General features: G+C 38.1%; 1 protein-coding gene across 1 annotated transcript in view; it reads right to left on the bottom strand.

Annotated features, from left to right (window-relative positions):
- The window catches only part of VAV3 (vav guanine nucleotide exchange factor 3), a 178769-nt gene that overhangs the window by 70829 nt on the left and 92653 nt on the right, over positions 1-15287 (bottom strand).

Genomic DNA, 15287 nt, shown 5'->3' with positions numbered 1-15287 from the left:
CTGATGAAATCTAGAACATAATACAGCATTCACAGCAGGAAATTTGAATCCATGAACAACTAGTTTTATTCATAGAATCACAGGATCGTTTAGGATGGAAGAGACCTTGAAGACAAAGTCCAATCGTTAACTTCATGCAGCCAACATGCTGCCCAGCACTGCCAAGCCCACCACTAAACTATGTCCCCAAGCACCTCATCTACGCATCTTCTAAACATCTCCAGGGATGGTGAGTCAACCACTTCCCAGGGCAGCCTGTTCCAATGCTTGGCAACGCTTTTAGACCACCCCAGTTCCCTCAGTCACTCCTCCTAAGACTTGTGCTCTAGACCCTTCACCAGCTTTGTTGCCCTTGTTTGGACGCACAAATGTTTACATTTTAATGTTTTCCACTGAGGTAGACCAGAAATATGGACTTATCACATATCTTGAAAGGAAATCTGAATTATGATATTATGCAGACCTGGTCCTTAAAACATATCCTGTAACTACCTCAGCTGTCACAATAAGTAGAAAACTATACATCAAAACAAACATCATCTGGTTTTTACTCCTGTTCAAGGAACTAGGATCATTTTAAGGACCTAAAGAACACTCACTTTTTCATTCTCAAATATTTTGTTACATGCATGTACAAGGAAGAGCAGCTTACACTGAGAATCACCACATTAGAAAACATGAGCCGCAAATTTGGGACTATTAGGTCACCATTATACAGCAATACACTAGATGATGAGTGATTTCAAAAGCAATTAGAAAATATTTACTAGGATTTGGCTAGTCTTTCCTAAATGAGTTGCCCAATGCCTACAGCTGTTGCTACACACACTTAATTTAACAAATAAAATAGATCACTATTCATACTGCTAAGATACCAACACACTAGTGGCAAACTTATTTTTCCAAAGAAATTCATCTATAAAGCACTGGCCATTACTGTACATGTGTTTTGTTTATCGTGCCTGCTGATCTCTTTTAAAAGCAGAAGCATAGTTTAAAAATGACCCACTCATCTTCCCCATTTCCAAGACTGGGGGGAAAACAGTTTTCAACTGGTTGTTTTGGGGTTTTTTTTATTCAGTAATATCCCCAAACTAGCTTAACACTGTCAAACCAGTAACACTGAAATGCTAGGTATGTAATTTAATATTAAGCTAGACTGTATCAGACGAAAAAATATATATAGTATAGATTAATGTATTTTTAAGTATTATTTATATTGAAATGCTTAGAATTACATATATTTCTGGTATTTTTCTAGTATAAACATAGGAATGCATGATGTGCAGGAGGAATTAAAACGAGAAAAAAATCCTAAGATTAAGAATGAAAGAATCTACAACACTCAAAGGAAACACCAAAAGCTTTTGCAACATGCAAGATTACAACTTCATGCATTAAAGTTGGTGATACTTATTAGATAAGCTTCATTTTTATGTATCATAAATAACTTAGACTAAAACATAGACCAGTCACAAATTGCAATGAAACGTAAATATAGATACCCATGCAAGCATCAATCTCTCCAGGACTGAATGAAAAGGCTTATGAAAAAAGATATAAAGAATCTGTTTAAGTACCTAGTGTCAGAAAGGTCAGTCTTCTAATCTGCCTGTTGAAAATAAACGTGCTGAAAATGAAATTGTACTCAAAAAGCATATGGGATTTTGCTTTTATGCTTGAGAACAACCTAACACCCAGTAAGTACTGTTTTAACTAGCTCACTAGTGTCTCTCTTTATGTTATGATATGCAAGATGCCAATACCACAACGCCTATTAACTAAAACAGGTATGGATACTACTCATTCACAGCAGGAAGGCAGAAGCATCAAAATAAAATTAATCATAAAAAGGAAAGAACTTTTTAAATGAGGATAACGATATAGTAGTTTGGGGCTGTTACCTCTGCAGAGCAAGGCCTGTATTTCACAATATGTTTGCCAAGGGGCTGCTAAAACCTCTTAGGCTACACAATTAACTATGGACAATCCCAAAAACTCTCTAGAACAAGTTACAGTACTTACACTCCCAACAAAAGCTGCATTTTCTTGACCATTTGGTTCAGACCAGAATTGCTTGCAAAATCATGTCAAAAGTATCAGCTTAATGTGCAGAGACTCATCAGATTTGAAAGCATATCAGATTAATGCTAACAACCTGATCATTTTTCAAGAACAAACCAAAGAAAAAATTCCATTCATTTAATTAGAACGGGTTGAATCTTCAAAAATAATAAGCACAGCGGATGAAAAGAAAAAACTGACAACTTCACACATACAGTTGTTTAACACAAGCATATGACTATATAACTTCCTTTTGTATGTAAAAATTCTCTTCCATTCTTCTCTCAGGCTATCTTCCACAAAGATTGAATACATGAACCACTGAAAGTATACCTCTATTAACAGAACAAAAATGATACACTATGTTCATTCTTATTTATATTAAAAGTAATATTTGAGTTTCTTTATATTTTATAAAGCCACGCAGTTTCATTTTGCAGTCTTTAACAGAAAAAGTTACTTTTGAGAGAAAAAAAAAAGAAAGCATAGTCCTAAAACGGCAAAGAATGAAGCTATTGCCTCATAGGAGAGCTGTTACAAGGCCCTTCACCTTCTTTCAATGTAAGTTGTTTTATTACACCTATGGGCTAAACAATCGGATCATAATGTCCGAAACAAAAAAGAAGATTCATCCAGATGAATGAGCTTACAACTTCAGCTCTCTATAGTATGCTAAAATTTGGATACGTTTGTCCTACTTGCGTTAAGTAGAGGAATACAAAACTGAAAACATGGAATACAATACAAACTTTGGAATATAATGCAAGCTTCAGTTTATCTTGTCCACTATTACCTACAGAGGATATAGTTTTGTTCCAAGTACTACTCAGTTCTTAAAGATCATAAAAAACACTAAGAGCGAACCACTCAGTTTCCTTAAACCCCATCAGGCTTTAGCTTAGTAGTTGTAAGATTCTAATGATTATTTCAATAGATTCTCTATTTGAAAAACTGTTCTTTCTTCATCACCTACATGTCTTTCCTACTCCCTATCAATTCACTGCCATCTAACTTCATGTATTTCTTTGCTGGCTAAAGTCAAGCTAGTACAAAGATCTTCTAAAATAGCTTTTTTTAAGACGTGAGCTAGAGTAGCTCTTTTAGGGACACACAGCAACTATCCATAAACCAAAGCACCTTTTACATTTTGCTAGCCGTTCCTTCCACCACTCAAAAGGTAACATTTTTTTTTTCCTCTTTTTCTCTGCAAAGTCACATCACCCAGTACGAAAAGCCTGTAAGTCCCTAACAACACAAGTTTAGTGAATGAAAGGAGATGACACTGAAGTACATTACCCATAGATTAAACAACTCTGGAAGGGTCTAGAGCCTCAGCATATTACAGAGAATCCTGTGCAGAAAGAGCAGGAATTCACAAGAGAAGAAACCTAACCTGCTGCTCAGATATTTAGAGGACACTTTCAAGTAGTTGTCCTAAAACGAACAATGCCATTGCATTCACTGAGAAGAGCAACATTCCCCTTTTCTTTTGTCTCTTCCTTTCTCTTTGCAATCATTCATCCTGATTGTCTCAGATTTGAGGTCAAACAGGAATCAGAAAATATTGTGCATTTTATTTCAGTTTACACATCAGCAAAATATATTCTCAAATTTGAGTCTGTCAGATTTCAAAAAGATCAAGATTTTACCCATTATCTCGTGATTCTCTTTATAAGAAAATAGTAGACTATTAAAAAAATAATATTTAGATACATTGTTATCAGTTGATCCATGTTAGACAAGAAGGCATTTATTTCATCACCACTCAAAAAGAGTTCACATTTATGCAAAAGCAAAGTTTCCAGTTATCGATAGTCTGATAAAGACAGTAGAAAAGAACAGTGCAAAATTAGAAATAATATGCTTAGTCTGAAAACAGAATACTGTAAAATGAATCACAATACAGACAGATAGCTAATGTTACAACAAAAACACAGAAAAGAACTACAGCAAAAATAAAAAGATAATGCGTATTATCTACCATCAAGGTAGAGGTAAAGTAAGGAAAGGTTTGTCAAAAACCTATATTGCAGTGGTAACTATGGACAGGAACTCTACCACGTTCTAGAACCTGATCAGTCATGCTGCACTACGGCAAATCCAGTTCTGTAGTCAAATTACACATCACATCAGAAAAATCTGAGATAATCTGAGATTATGCGCTCTAGCAGTATATATCAAACAGCAAGTCTTGCAATGTAAAGTCTGAAACTTAATGATTCTGGGGGTTTGATGTTTTCGTTTTCAATATATTGCTTTTCAATAAATCAAAAATAACACAACTCAATACCACACAAGTTTTAACTAGAGATTAAGCACAATTCATCTGTGAGTGTCTATGCCCAAACACCACAAGGACCATTGCAATTTTTTTTTTTTCCACAAAACCTTTCACACTGAATAGCATAAATTATTTTTTTAGTTTTTAAATACAGTAAATAAAGCTGATAACTTCAAAGGCAAAAGAGCAGTCACAGCATAGCATACAGCTTTTCATAGTCATGTCTAACCATAAAGCTCCCTTAGTTACAGCATCCAAGCCATGCATTGATACCTTGAGAACACTAGAGCTGCCACAACACAGTAAAGAGAACAGATCGTCCTTCTCAAATCTTCTTTTCCCTTCTAATTCCAAGGCATAGAAAAAATTGATTAGGTCAATATTAATTTTAAGCTTAATACTAAGAATACTTTCTTCATTAGAAGAAGAATTTCTTGCCAAAAAAAAAAAGGAAGCTAAACACGATTGTTACAAAAATTCAAACATACTGAAGCAATTTCTGTAGCTAACATTAGGAAAATCTAATTTAGAACTTAAATTGAGTTCCTTCCCTATCAGGCACAGTGGACCAGTCAAGCACTCTCACAGGCTCCTCAGTCCTCCTTCTACAACTTTTACTTCTCTACAGGCTCACCGCAAATAAAGTGTTTTATCCATCTCTGCTGTCAAACAATACTGATGAGTGGCCAGAGCAGGAAGTCACTCATATAGCAGGAATACTGAGGTAAATAATGACAGAGAACATGATCCTCATTTTATGGTAAAACTCTGTCTTATTTTTACAAGCAATCTGGGGAGTCAAAAGTAGTTTCCTTCCCTTCCTCTCTTCTACATTTTTCCCCTGGCTGTTTTAATTCCTACACTCTACCAGAGACAAAATGTCAGGATACAGAAACACAGTGCATCTGTAATTAGGAAATTTTTTCCAATTCTTTCCTCAATTCAGCAGCAAAGTTTTTGTAAGGGACAACCATGAGTGCCCTCGCTTGCATAGCACTGGATTCCCATAACCAGATTTACTCCAGTCACTACAGCAATTTCCTTGGGCTGCCCCTGAGCCTTTTGAGTAAAGCTTTCTCTTTCCAAGTTATTTGCACAATATTAGTCCCACTGGGACCAATTCACTGCTACACCACCAACCCAGAGACCTGCAGGTGCTTGCCTTGCTAGACTCCTTCGTTATTCGGACATACAAGTCTTGTCTCTGCATCAGCCATCAGAGCTACCACTCAAGGAGCAGAATGACCATCATCTTCAGTCAGTCCTACGTATCTAAATAGACTTTTTGTCTGTAAACTCTGCAGAGTTCAGTCTAGAAAAAAGTTATCCAGGTATCTTACTCGATTGCCCTCGATATCATCAGACTTTGGAGCACTCCATTTTTGCTGACCTTGTGCATATGAAATATTCTTCTTCTAAAAATACACATTTTCAGTGCCACTTCTTTCTATTGACTCTTTCTTCTCAGAAGAATAAACTGATCCTAGGCCAACTCTGTCTTCAGCCACCCACATAATGCAACACCATTTATAAAAGGTATCAGAAACTGTCATTATCAGCAGTCCCCCACAAACTTTTGCAGTCAGAATTCACTGTAGGAATAATCTTCACCCAGATTAACGGCACATCTGAGCACAGAGTAATGCTATAGAGAGTCCAAAATTATCTTGTCAGACAAGACACCTAGATGCTTATTCCTATGCCTACAGAATAAGGAGAAAATTCTCTTTACTATTCTACCTGTTTACCTCAGATTAGTCCTACTTGACTAATCTGATCTTCTGTGACAAGGTGGCCCACTTAGTGGATGAGGGAAAGGCTGTAGAAGTTGTCTACCTAGACTTTAGTAAAGCCTTTGACACCATTTCCCACAGAGTTCTCCTGGAGGAACTGGCTGCTTATGGCTTGGACAGGTGTACTTTTCACTGGATAAAACACTGACTGGTTAGTCAGGCCCAAAGATTAGTGGTGAATGAAGTTAAATCCAGTTGGTGGCCAGTCACAACTGGTGTACCCCAGGGTGCAGTACTGGGGCCAGTACTGTTTAATATCTTTATCAATGATCTGGATGAGGGGATCGAGTGAACCCTCAGTAAGTTTGCAGATGACACCAAGTTGGGCAGGAGTGTTGATCTGCTTGAGGGTAGGAAGGCTCTATAGAGGGATCTGGACAGGCTAGATCTATGGGCTGAGGCCAATTGTATGAGCTTCAACAAGGCCAAATGCCAGGTCCTGCACTTGGGTCACAAGTCCATGCAATGCTACAAGCTTGAGGAATAAGGACTAGAAAGCTGCCTGGCAGAAAAGGAGCTAGGGGTATTGGTCCACAGTCAGCTGAATACAAGCTCACAGTGTGCCCAGGGGGCCAAGAAGGCCAATAGCATCCTACCGGCTTGATATGAGCCAGCAGTGTGCCCAGGTAGCCAAAAAGGCCAATGGGATACTGGCGTGTATCAAGAATAGTGTGACCAGCAGGAGCAGGGAAGTGATCCTGCCCCTGTACTCGGCACTGGTGAGGCCGCACCTGGAATATTGTGTCCAGTTTTGGGCCCCTCGCTTTAAGAGAGATATTGAGCTCCTGGAGCGAGTCCAAAGAAGGGCAACTAAACTGGTCAAGGGGCTGGAAAATAAAACTTATGAGGAGCGGCTGAGGGAGTTGGAGCTGTTTAGCCTGGAGAAGAGGAGGCTGAGGGGAGACCTGATTATGGCCTATAAATACTTGAGAAAAGATGGTGGGGAGTTAGGGGAAGGGCTCTTTACATTAGTGATGGGTGATAGAACAAGAGGAAATGGGCATAAGCTTAGTCAGGGGAGATTCAGGTTGGATGTTAGGAAGTATTTCTTCTCTGAAAGGGTTGTCAGCCACTGGAATAAGCTGCCCAGGGAGGTGGTTGAGTCCCCATCCCTGGATGTGTTTAAGAATAGGGTGGATGATCTACTTGAGGATATGGTTTAATGGGGATTAGGGATGGTTGGACTCGATCTCTAAGGTCTTTTCCAACCTAGAAATCTATGAATCTATGAATCCTGGCTTGTACCAGAAATAGTGTGGCCAGCAGAACTAAGGAAGCAATTGACCTCCTGTACACAGCACTGGTGAGGCCGCATCCCAACTACTGTGTCCAGTTTTGGGCCTCTCATTACAGGAGAGACATTGAGGTGCTGGAGCATGTCTAAACAGGACAACAAAGCTGGTGAAGGGTCTAGAGCACAGGTCTTCTGAAGAATGGCTGAGGGAATCAGGGTTGTTTGGCCTGGAGAAAAGGAGGCTGAGGTAAAATCTTTTGCTCTCTACAGCTACCTGAAAGGAGGTTGTAGCAAGGTGGGTGTCAGCCTCTTCCCCCAAGTGACAAGCAATAGGACAAGAGAAAAAGGCCTCAAGTTGTGCCAGGGGAAGTTTAGATTGGATGTTAGGAAAAATTTCTTGACCAAAAGGGTTGTCAAGCATTGGAACAGGTTGCCCAGGGAAGTGGTTGAGTCACCATCCCTAGAGGAATATCCAACAGTGTAAGTTCTATACCTCATTTTACAAAATTGAACTTTGATCATCTTGCGTCCAAGTGTTTCCAAGATGCATACTGCAATGAAAAGCATACATCGTCAATACCAAGCAACTCACATGGAATGTGTTACTGTCCTTTCCTTACTTCATTAAAATCATCTTCTGATGAGTAAACATTAAGATCAGAATATGTCTGAATAGCAATAGCATACAACAGGCATTTGGCTACCATATAGCAACAGTTTAGTTTAGCAGCATTCTTACATTCATGTTTGCTCCCAACAAGAAAAATTATCCAAAGTACCTTTCACAACAGGTTGGACTAAACAAGTGATCTGTAATTTCTTCAGTGGGCTAGGCACAAATATGCTTTCTTTTACTGTCAGTTTAACTTCCTCTACACAGTTAAGGCTTACAAAATAAAATGCACCATGAAAACTACTAAATTTTCAGTCCCAAAACCCTATTTTATCTCTTTACTAAATATGTAATTACTACAGATAATGTGTCCCAAGAGAATAAATAAAAGGCTAAGAAATAGTTTACTATAGCTCCTTCCTCCTCCTTTCCCTATGGAGAATGAGCACATTAAAATCCCAGTCCTCGTTTCCACGAAGGTCATATTTCTGAAGATATAAACAATGAAAAAATCCTTATTTCACAAATTTTAACATACTGAGTACATCTACCCTTGGATGTTTTGCCCTTCTTCATGTTGTTTCAGTATTAGCTTTACAGACTTTAAGAACTACTGTCTCATGTTTGTTTTGCATGGACATATTACTGCAAGCCTACTGGCTGCCAACAAATCTAACAAAAATATAATAAAGGGATAAAATAAATCATTACATTCATTAGATTAATTAAATTCTTATAGCAAGCTTACATTTTAAATAGGAAATTAATGAAACGCAAACAACACTGCCTCCACTAAAAAAGAGCACACAAGAGAGAAGAGGGGGTATTATAAAAATACGAAGAGTAGAAGCAACTAGAATCTGCAGTCTTTGGCTGCTGGCTATGGGTGTTAATTTCATCACACAGCACTCGCAACAAGAAGGTATCCAGCAGCAGAGAGCACTGGAAGCGTACCAACTTGTGGCTTCGTATTCTGCAAGGAGTCAAAGGAAGGAGACTTCAAAACACAGCACAAAAAAAGTGTCCTCCTCCTTTTGTTCTCAATCTATTTGCTATTACCCTTAATGCTACCAACTAGAAGCTGTAGTTTAAACAACCTGCCTGCAAGGTCCATTGCTGTCTTTCACTAGTGATCAGTTTTTCCATCTTTCTTGCTGTATTTTGAGGGCTATTTCTTTTAATTGCTTCCTTGGAAGCTTTTCAATACTAGCTTGACTTCAGCAATTAAGACCTGTACAGACTCTCCCCCTCCCTGGGTCAAGGCCACTGAGAAGGTGTTGATTATACCCATTACAAACATTTCAATTAATGTTGAAATATTGCTTCTCTGGAGTACTTAATTAATAACTCAACTTCTCTTTCCCTGACTTCAAGTATTTTTAAACTAAATTTACTTTTTCTTAAACTGGAAGGAAAAATATTTTATGGGGCAGGGGGGAGTCAATGTTTTGTATTCTTCAGATATATGCACATCATTTTTCCACTATGAAAAGCACACACATGCTTAATTGCAGGAATAGCAGTACATATAGGAAAATAAAGAACAAATACATCACACAGAAATGCAAAAGTAACTCTTGGCAAATGGATCAAAAAGCTCCTTTCAAACGTGAATTAGCTGTAAAACAAGACAGTGTATGTATCAAGGGCAGGTGCTACCTAAACACTGTTGAGTAAATACAAAGAAAGCAAAGACATTGTAAAGACTGACTAAAACAAGCCATTCTTCTCAGGGGACTGATGATAAACCTCACAGGTATCATTTAATCCCAGAGATGTTCCTCCAGATTGCCATAACTCAATAGGACCATCAACTTGGATAGAAGAGGAACCTTGTATTCCCTCAGCAGCAATCCCACAAGCACGTTTTCCTGAGTGACATGGAACAGCAGTAAGTGCCCACGTATGGATGCTCTTGGGTTGGGGACAGGCTGTCCAGCAGAGTCACAGATTTTGCATAACAGTACAGTGAGACAAGCTGCCCTTTCTTTGGGGTGGACAGTTTTCCCCCAAAAGGGAAAAACAAGATAGGAAGTTCTAATCATACTTCTAATTTTTGGTTTTGACCCATTTTTTCAGAAATGCTATTTAGGTCAGGTTTTGAAGATCTTTTTCTCATATCAGTCTCCTCAAGAAATGCAATCATGTCACCAGAAATTACGCAGGGTTCTATTGTAGGTAGATGTTTGCAAAGTACCCCATAATATTAAAAGTGCATTATATTTGAAACCGAGTAGCCATTTCATGTGATTAAAACTTGACTTCAGAGAATGGTTAATGTATGTATGCCCACCTGTGAGCCCAGAGGCATAACAAATAAGCAGATGCATGAAGTATCACATAAGAAGTCTGCAGTGAATTGCAACTGGTTTAAGTTTTAAAACAAGAAATACTACAGGGAGCTCAGATGAAACTAAATACCTTGAACTCTCCTCAACTCTCAACCTCTAGTTAGACCTTTACATTTTAGAGCTGTTATTATTCTGCACTCCATGTTATGCTTATAATAATTTAAAATGCTCCATACAGAACTGTGCAGAATTATGAACACCCTGAGCACGAACTGCTGAAGAACATTTTTAAATGTATGTGACATGAAACCTTATGCTGTATTCATGCAGCGTAGCCTATAAAGAAAATGGCACAGGTTAATACCTGAAGACACTGAAAATTTACATTCCAGTTTTACTTATTATACTGACCTGGGGGTGCTGGTTGACTACCGGCTTGATATGAGCCAGCAGTGTGCCCAGGTGGCCAAAAAGGCCAATGGGATATTGGCATGTATCAAGAATAGTGTAACCAGCAGGAATAGGGAAGTGATCCTGCCCCTGTACTCGGCACTGGTGAGGCCGCACCTGGAATATTGTGTCCAGTTTTGGGCCCCTCACTTTAAGAGAGATATTGAGCTCCTGGAGCGAGTCCAAAGAAGGGCGACTAAACTGGTCAAGGGGCTGGAAAATAAAACTTATGGGGAGCGGCTGAGGGAGTTGGAGCTGTTTAGCCTGGAGAAGAGGAGGCTGAGGGGAGACCTGATTACAGCCTACAAATACTTGAGAAGGGATGGTGGGGAGGTGGGGGAAGGGCTTTTTACATCAGTGATGGGTGATAGAACAAGAGGAAATGGGTATAAGCTTAGTCAGGGGAGATTCAGGTTGGATGTTAGGAAGTATTTCTTCTCTGAAAGGGTTGTCAGCCACTGGAATAGGCTGCCCAGGGAGGTGGTTGAGTCCCCATCCCTGGATGTGTTTAAGAATAGGGTGGATGAACTACTTAGGGATATGGTTTAATGGGGATTAGGGATGGTTGGACTGGATGATCTCTAAGGTCTTTTCCAACCTAGAAATCTATGAAATCTATGAAATATTTAACAGTACTGCAGAAAATGCATCTAATAAACCTAGATCTGCCATAAGTTATTTCTAAGTTATTAATTGCTAACAGAAATTATTGATAAAGACATTCTAGGTTAAAATTCTTGTTTTGTGGCAAAGTGACCTCCTTTCAAGATTTTAAGCACCTTAGAAGTTAGCCATGACAACTAGTACTAAGCATCTCAGAAAATTTTGGAAAATTGAACTAGACGATTAAACATAGCTAATGTTTGCTACACATTCGAATGTTTTAGGTAATAACACAGGCAGTAGGAGTTAAGAAACAGAAAATCATATACTTTACTGTGACGCAAGACAAAAAGATTTCAGCCAAACCTCATATGAACAATTTCATGCAAAGTTGGTCTCCAGAGATGTTCAACCTCACTCTCTGCTCTGATATGCAGCAGACTCCCCTCAGAATCCTCTTCCTGCAACCAGCGGAACCAGCCCTACATTTGCCCTCTCTTTTCTCTCCATATAAAACGTTTTGTCTCTGTGCAACTATCACCATTTCAATTCATCACCTCATGCAACATGCTGTCATCTAACAGGCATTTGTGTAATAAAAATAATAAAATTACAAATTAGGAGTGCAGAGACAAAAATATAAATAATGCTTTTTCAATGTTTACAAGGATTTCATTATTTACTGTAAAGAGGTGAAGAGAGAAAATGGTGTTCTTAAGAGGTGATCACTGGAGGTGGGCAATGCCATTTCAAAACAGATGATTTTCAGCTTCTTTTCTACCTTCTTTTCTCAGGAGCAATACTGATTACTTACAGCTAATTCATTTTCTCTGTTCCAGCTAGGCTGTTATATTTCAGAATCATCTTTGAAGATGCTATTTACTGAACTGATCAATCAATCAATTCTCCATATGCTAATACTCAAACATTCTGGCTTGTCACATCAAAGAGTCTCCATCAAGAAGACACGTTATATAATTAAATTAACTATATCACAAGTAAATTGTGCTTTTGATCAAGAACACACAACTTCTAAGACTTTGCTAGGAAATTTGCTTATTTGATCATATGATGAGTGGCTTTTTTGAGATCAAGGAAATTATCTTGTTAACTTGTTGGTAACATACTGTATTGTTTCAAATAAGATAATGGCTCTCCTTTTTCTTTATCAGCCTACTTGCCTGAAAAGCATGGAAGACGGACTGCTTCAAGCTAAGCTATTCCCTATATAACTTTTTAAAAAAAAACTGATAGGAACAAAGCTCTTTCACACATTAAAATTTGTAAATCAAAAGCATCAATACTTTATATGTATTAATATTCACTGGCTCAGTCTTATTTGTGAAAGTTTTCAGTCTTCTAAATACACAAAGTTGCTTGTCTTGATAAGCTTTAAATATTTTAGCATATATTTACACTTAACTGAAGACAAATATCTATCTACATTTTGGAGTAGACAATGTAAAAATATAAGACGTATACAGTCATAAACTTGTAAATTACCAAGCACCTAAATCTGCTAAGAAAAAAGGTGGCATTGGTTTGTAGGGAAAAATTAGGATATCTGTTCATATAGCCGAAGTATCAAGGCAAAAATGTAATGCAGCATTTCAAGTTTATAGATCAAAAAAACCCTAACACCTTGCACAAAAAACAATATTTAGCCAGTAGTACTTTATTTTTATGACGTAGTGTCACTATCAATTTATTTCACACTGATGTTGAATTTTAAGAAACTCTTACTAATTTTCATAGTGATATACCCCACATGTTATAAGGTAAATTGTAAAAACATAAGGACTAGGAAAGATGTATCAAAGTATATTTATCACCTCCAAGTGTTTCACACAGTTTTCATAAATTCTGTTTTGCTTTCACATTCTACGCTGTCCTTACACTGTGCTCTTAATGGTATACAGAATCTTCACACAGTCTTGCTGTGTCTGGAATAATCTAAAGAAATTGCATAACTATAAATGTTGTGAATGGTTGCTTATAATCCTGAAAAACATTTCATCAAAAACAAATGGAATCATAGTAAAGAACAGGCGGCCATTCTTCTTCGGCAGACATGAACCTGGCATTCATTTTTGCAGTACTGAAATATTTATACTGATGGAGAAGCCCATGCAGACATGTTTGTTTATTGCTTTGGTAACCTACGTGAGGTTGGTATAAGTGAAACACCTTTGCAGGCTATTTGAAAAATGCAGTAGACGTCAGAGCACTTTAAAAGCCTTAGATAAGAAAGCTTTAATTTAATATGTCAGAGCTCAAATTTTCTCTCAGAAAAAGTCTTAATGCATATGCATTATTAATGCACTATCTGAGGGAACAGATCTATTTGAGCTGAATCTGACCAATGTCATTAGTCACAGAGTGCAAATCAAATCCGGAAATAGATACGGTAATAGGTAAGAGTATACTTCTTATCTACTTTGTTTCTTTTCCTACTTTTCTTTAAAATATAGAAAACCAACAAGCTCTATCTATGATTTATGTAGCTTGCCTAATCTAAAACATTGCACACACATCTCAGGTTTGAGAATGAATGAGTCTCGGGATTATTTCCTTACAATCAGATAGTGCCCTGCATCCCTTGAGTTAAAGGGCGTGAATTTACACCCAACTGAAATGGTAGTTTTTCAAAAACATACTGCTGCACAAACTCTGTAGTGACCTAAAATTTAAATACAGTGTAATTAAAACTAAAACCACTAATTTTTTGAGTGCTACACAGCTTTCATGTCTGAAATCTTTTATTTGGATATTAAAAAAAAAAAAACAAAACCAGAAAAACACAGATTCATTAACTGCATGCAATTAATGCACACCCTAATCACTATAATGAACATGTGTTTCCCGCTGCTTTTCAGGTATTACTAATTAGACATGACATTAATATTACCATTTCAGAAACAATGTCAAAGCAGAAACTACAATCATAGTACTTCTGAAGGTGAAACTTTAAGTACATTAAGAAAGGTCTCTTCCTCTGCCTGCAAGACGTTTTCATGCACTTCTCAGTTTGTGAAAGAGAGATGTTGAGTAAAGCCTAATTAAAAGGTGTGTTACAACACTGTTGCATGAGACTTTACAGTATTGGTTCTGTGCATCTTGAAATCCAATAGCACTAAACTCAAGCTGACAAGGCCCTGAGTAACTTAAGACCTTCAGGAGACCAAAGTAGACAATTTCCACACACCCCTTCCAACATAAATTCTTCTGTGATCACATTTTAAATTTAATTTCCATGTAATATGTTTCTACCTAGGAATATATACTGAAGTCAAATTTGCTGATGGCCATTTTTAAGAGTGGATTACAGAGCACAATTGAGAAACTAGAGAAAGACTGGTTTCAGCAAACTGGACATCATGATGACAAAATAAATTCAGCACAAACCAGCATAAGATATTGCATGCCATATTATACTAATGGATTCAGGTATTAAGTCAGTGAGACAACACTGTATGTGGCCCTTCATGGAAAAGGTCTCCACCATTGTGAGGAAGACAACACACACTCCATCCATGCTTTACTGTGATCATAAAACAAACTACGCACAAAAAGGAGGGTGTTGTTTGATGAGAAGCTCAACGTGAGCCAGCAAGGTGCGCTTGCAGCCCAAAAAGCCAAACATATCCTGGGCTGCATCAAAAGAAGCATGGCCAGCAGGTCAAGGGAGATGATTCTGCCCCTCTACTCTGCTCTCATGAAACCCCACCTGGAATACTGCATTCAGCTCTGGAGTCCTCAACATAAGGACATGGAGCTGCTGGAGCGAATCCCAAGGAGGGCCATAAAGATGATCGGAGGGCTGGAGCACCTCTCCTCTGACAGCAGGCTGAGTTGGGGTTGTTCAGCCTGGAGAAGAGAAGGCTCTGGGGTGATCTTATAGCAGCGTTCCAGTACCTAAAGGGGGCCTACAAGAAAGGTGGAGAGGGAGTTTGTAGAA

The sequence above is a fragment of the Tauraco erythrolophus genome, chromosome 10, assembly GCF_009769465.1.
Source record: "Tauraco erythrolophus isolate bTauEry1 chromosome 10, bTauEry1.pri, whole genome shotgun sequence".
NCBI lineage: Eukaryota > Metazoa > Chordata > Aves > Musophagiformes > Musophagidae > Tauraco > Tauraco erythrolophus.
This window is presented reverse-complemented; position numbering and strand designations above follow the sequence as displayed.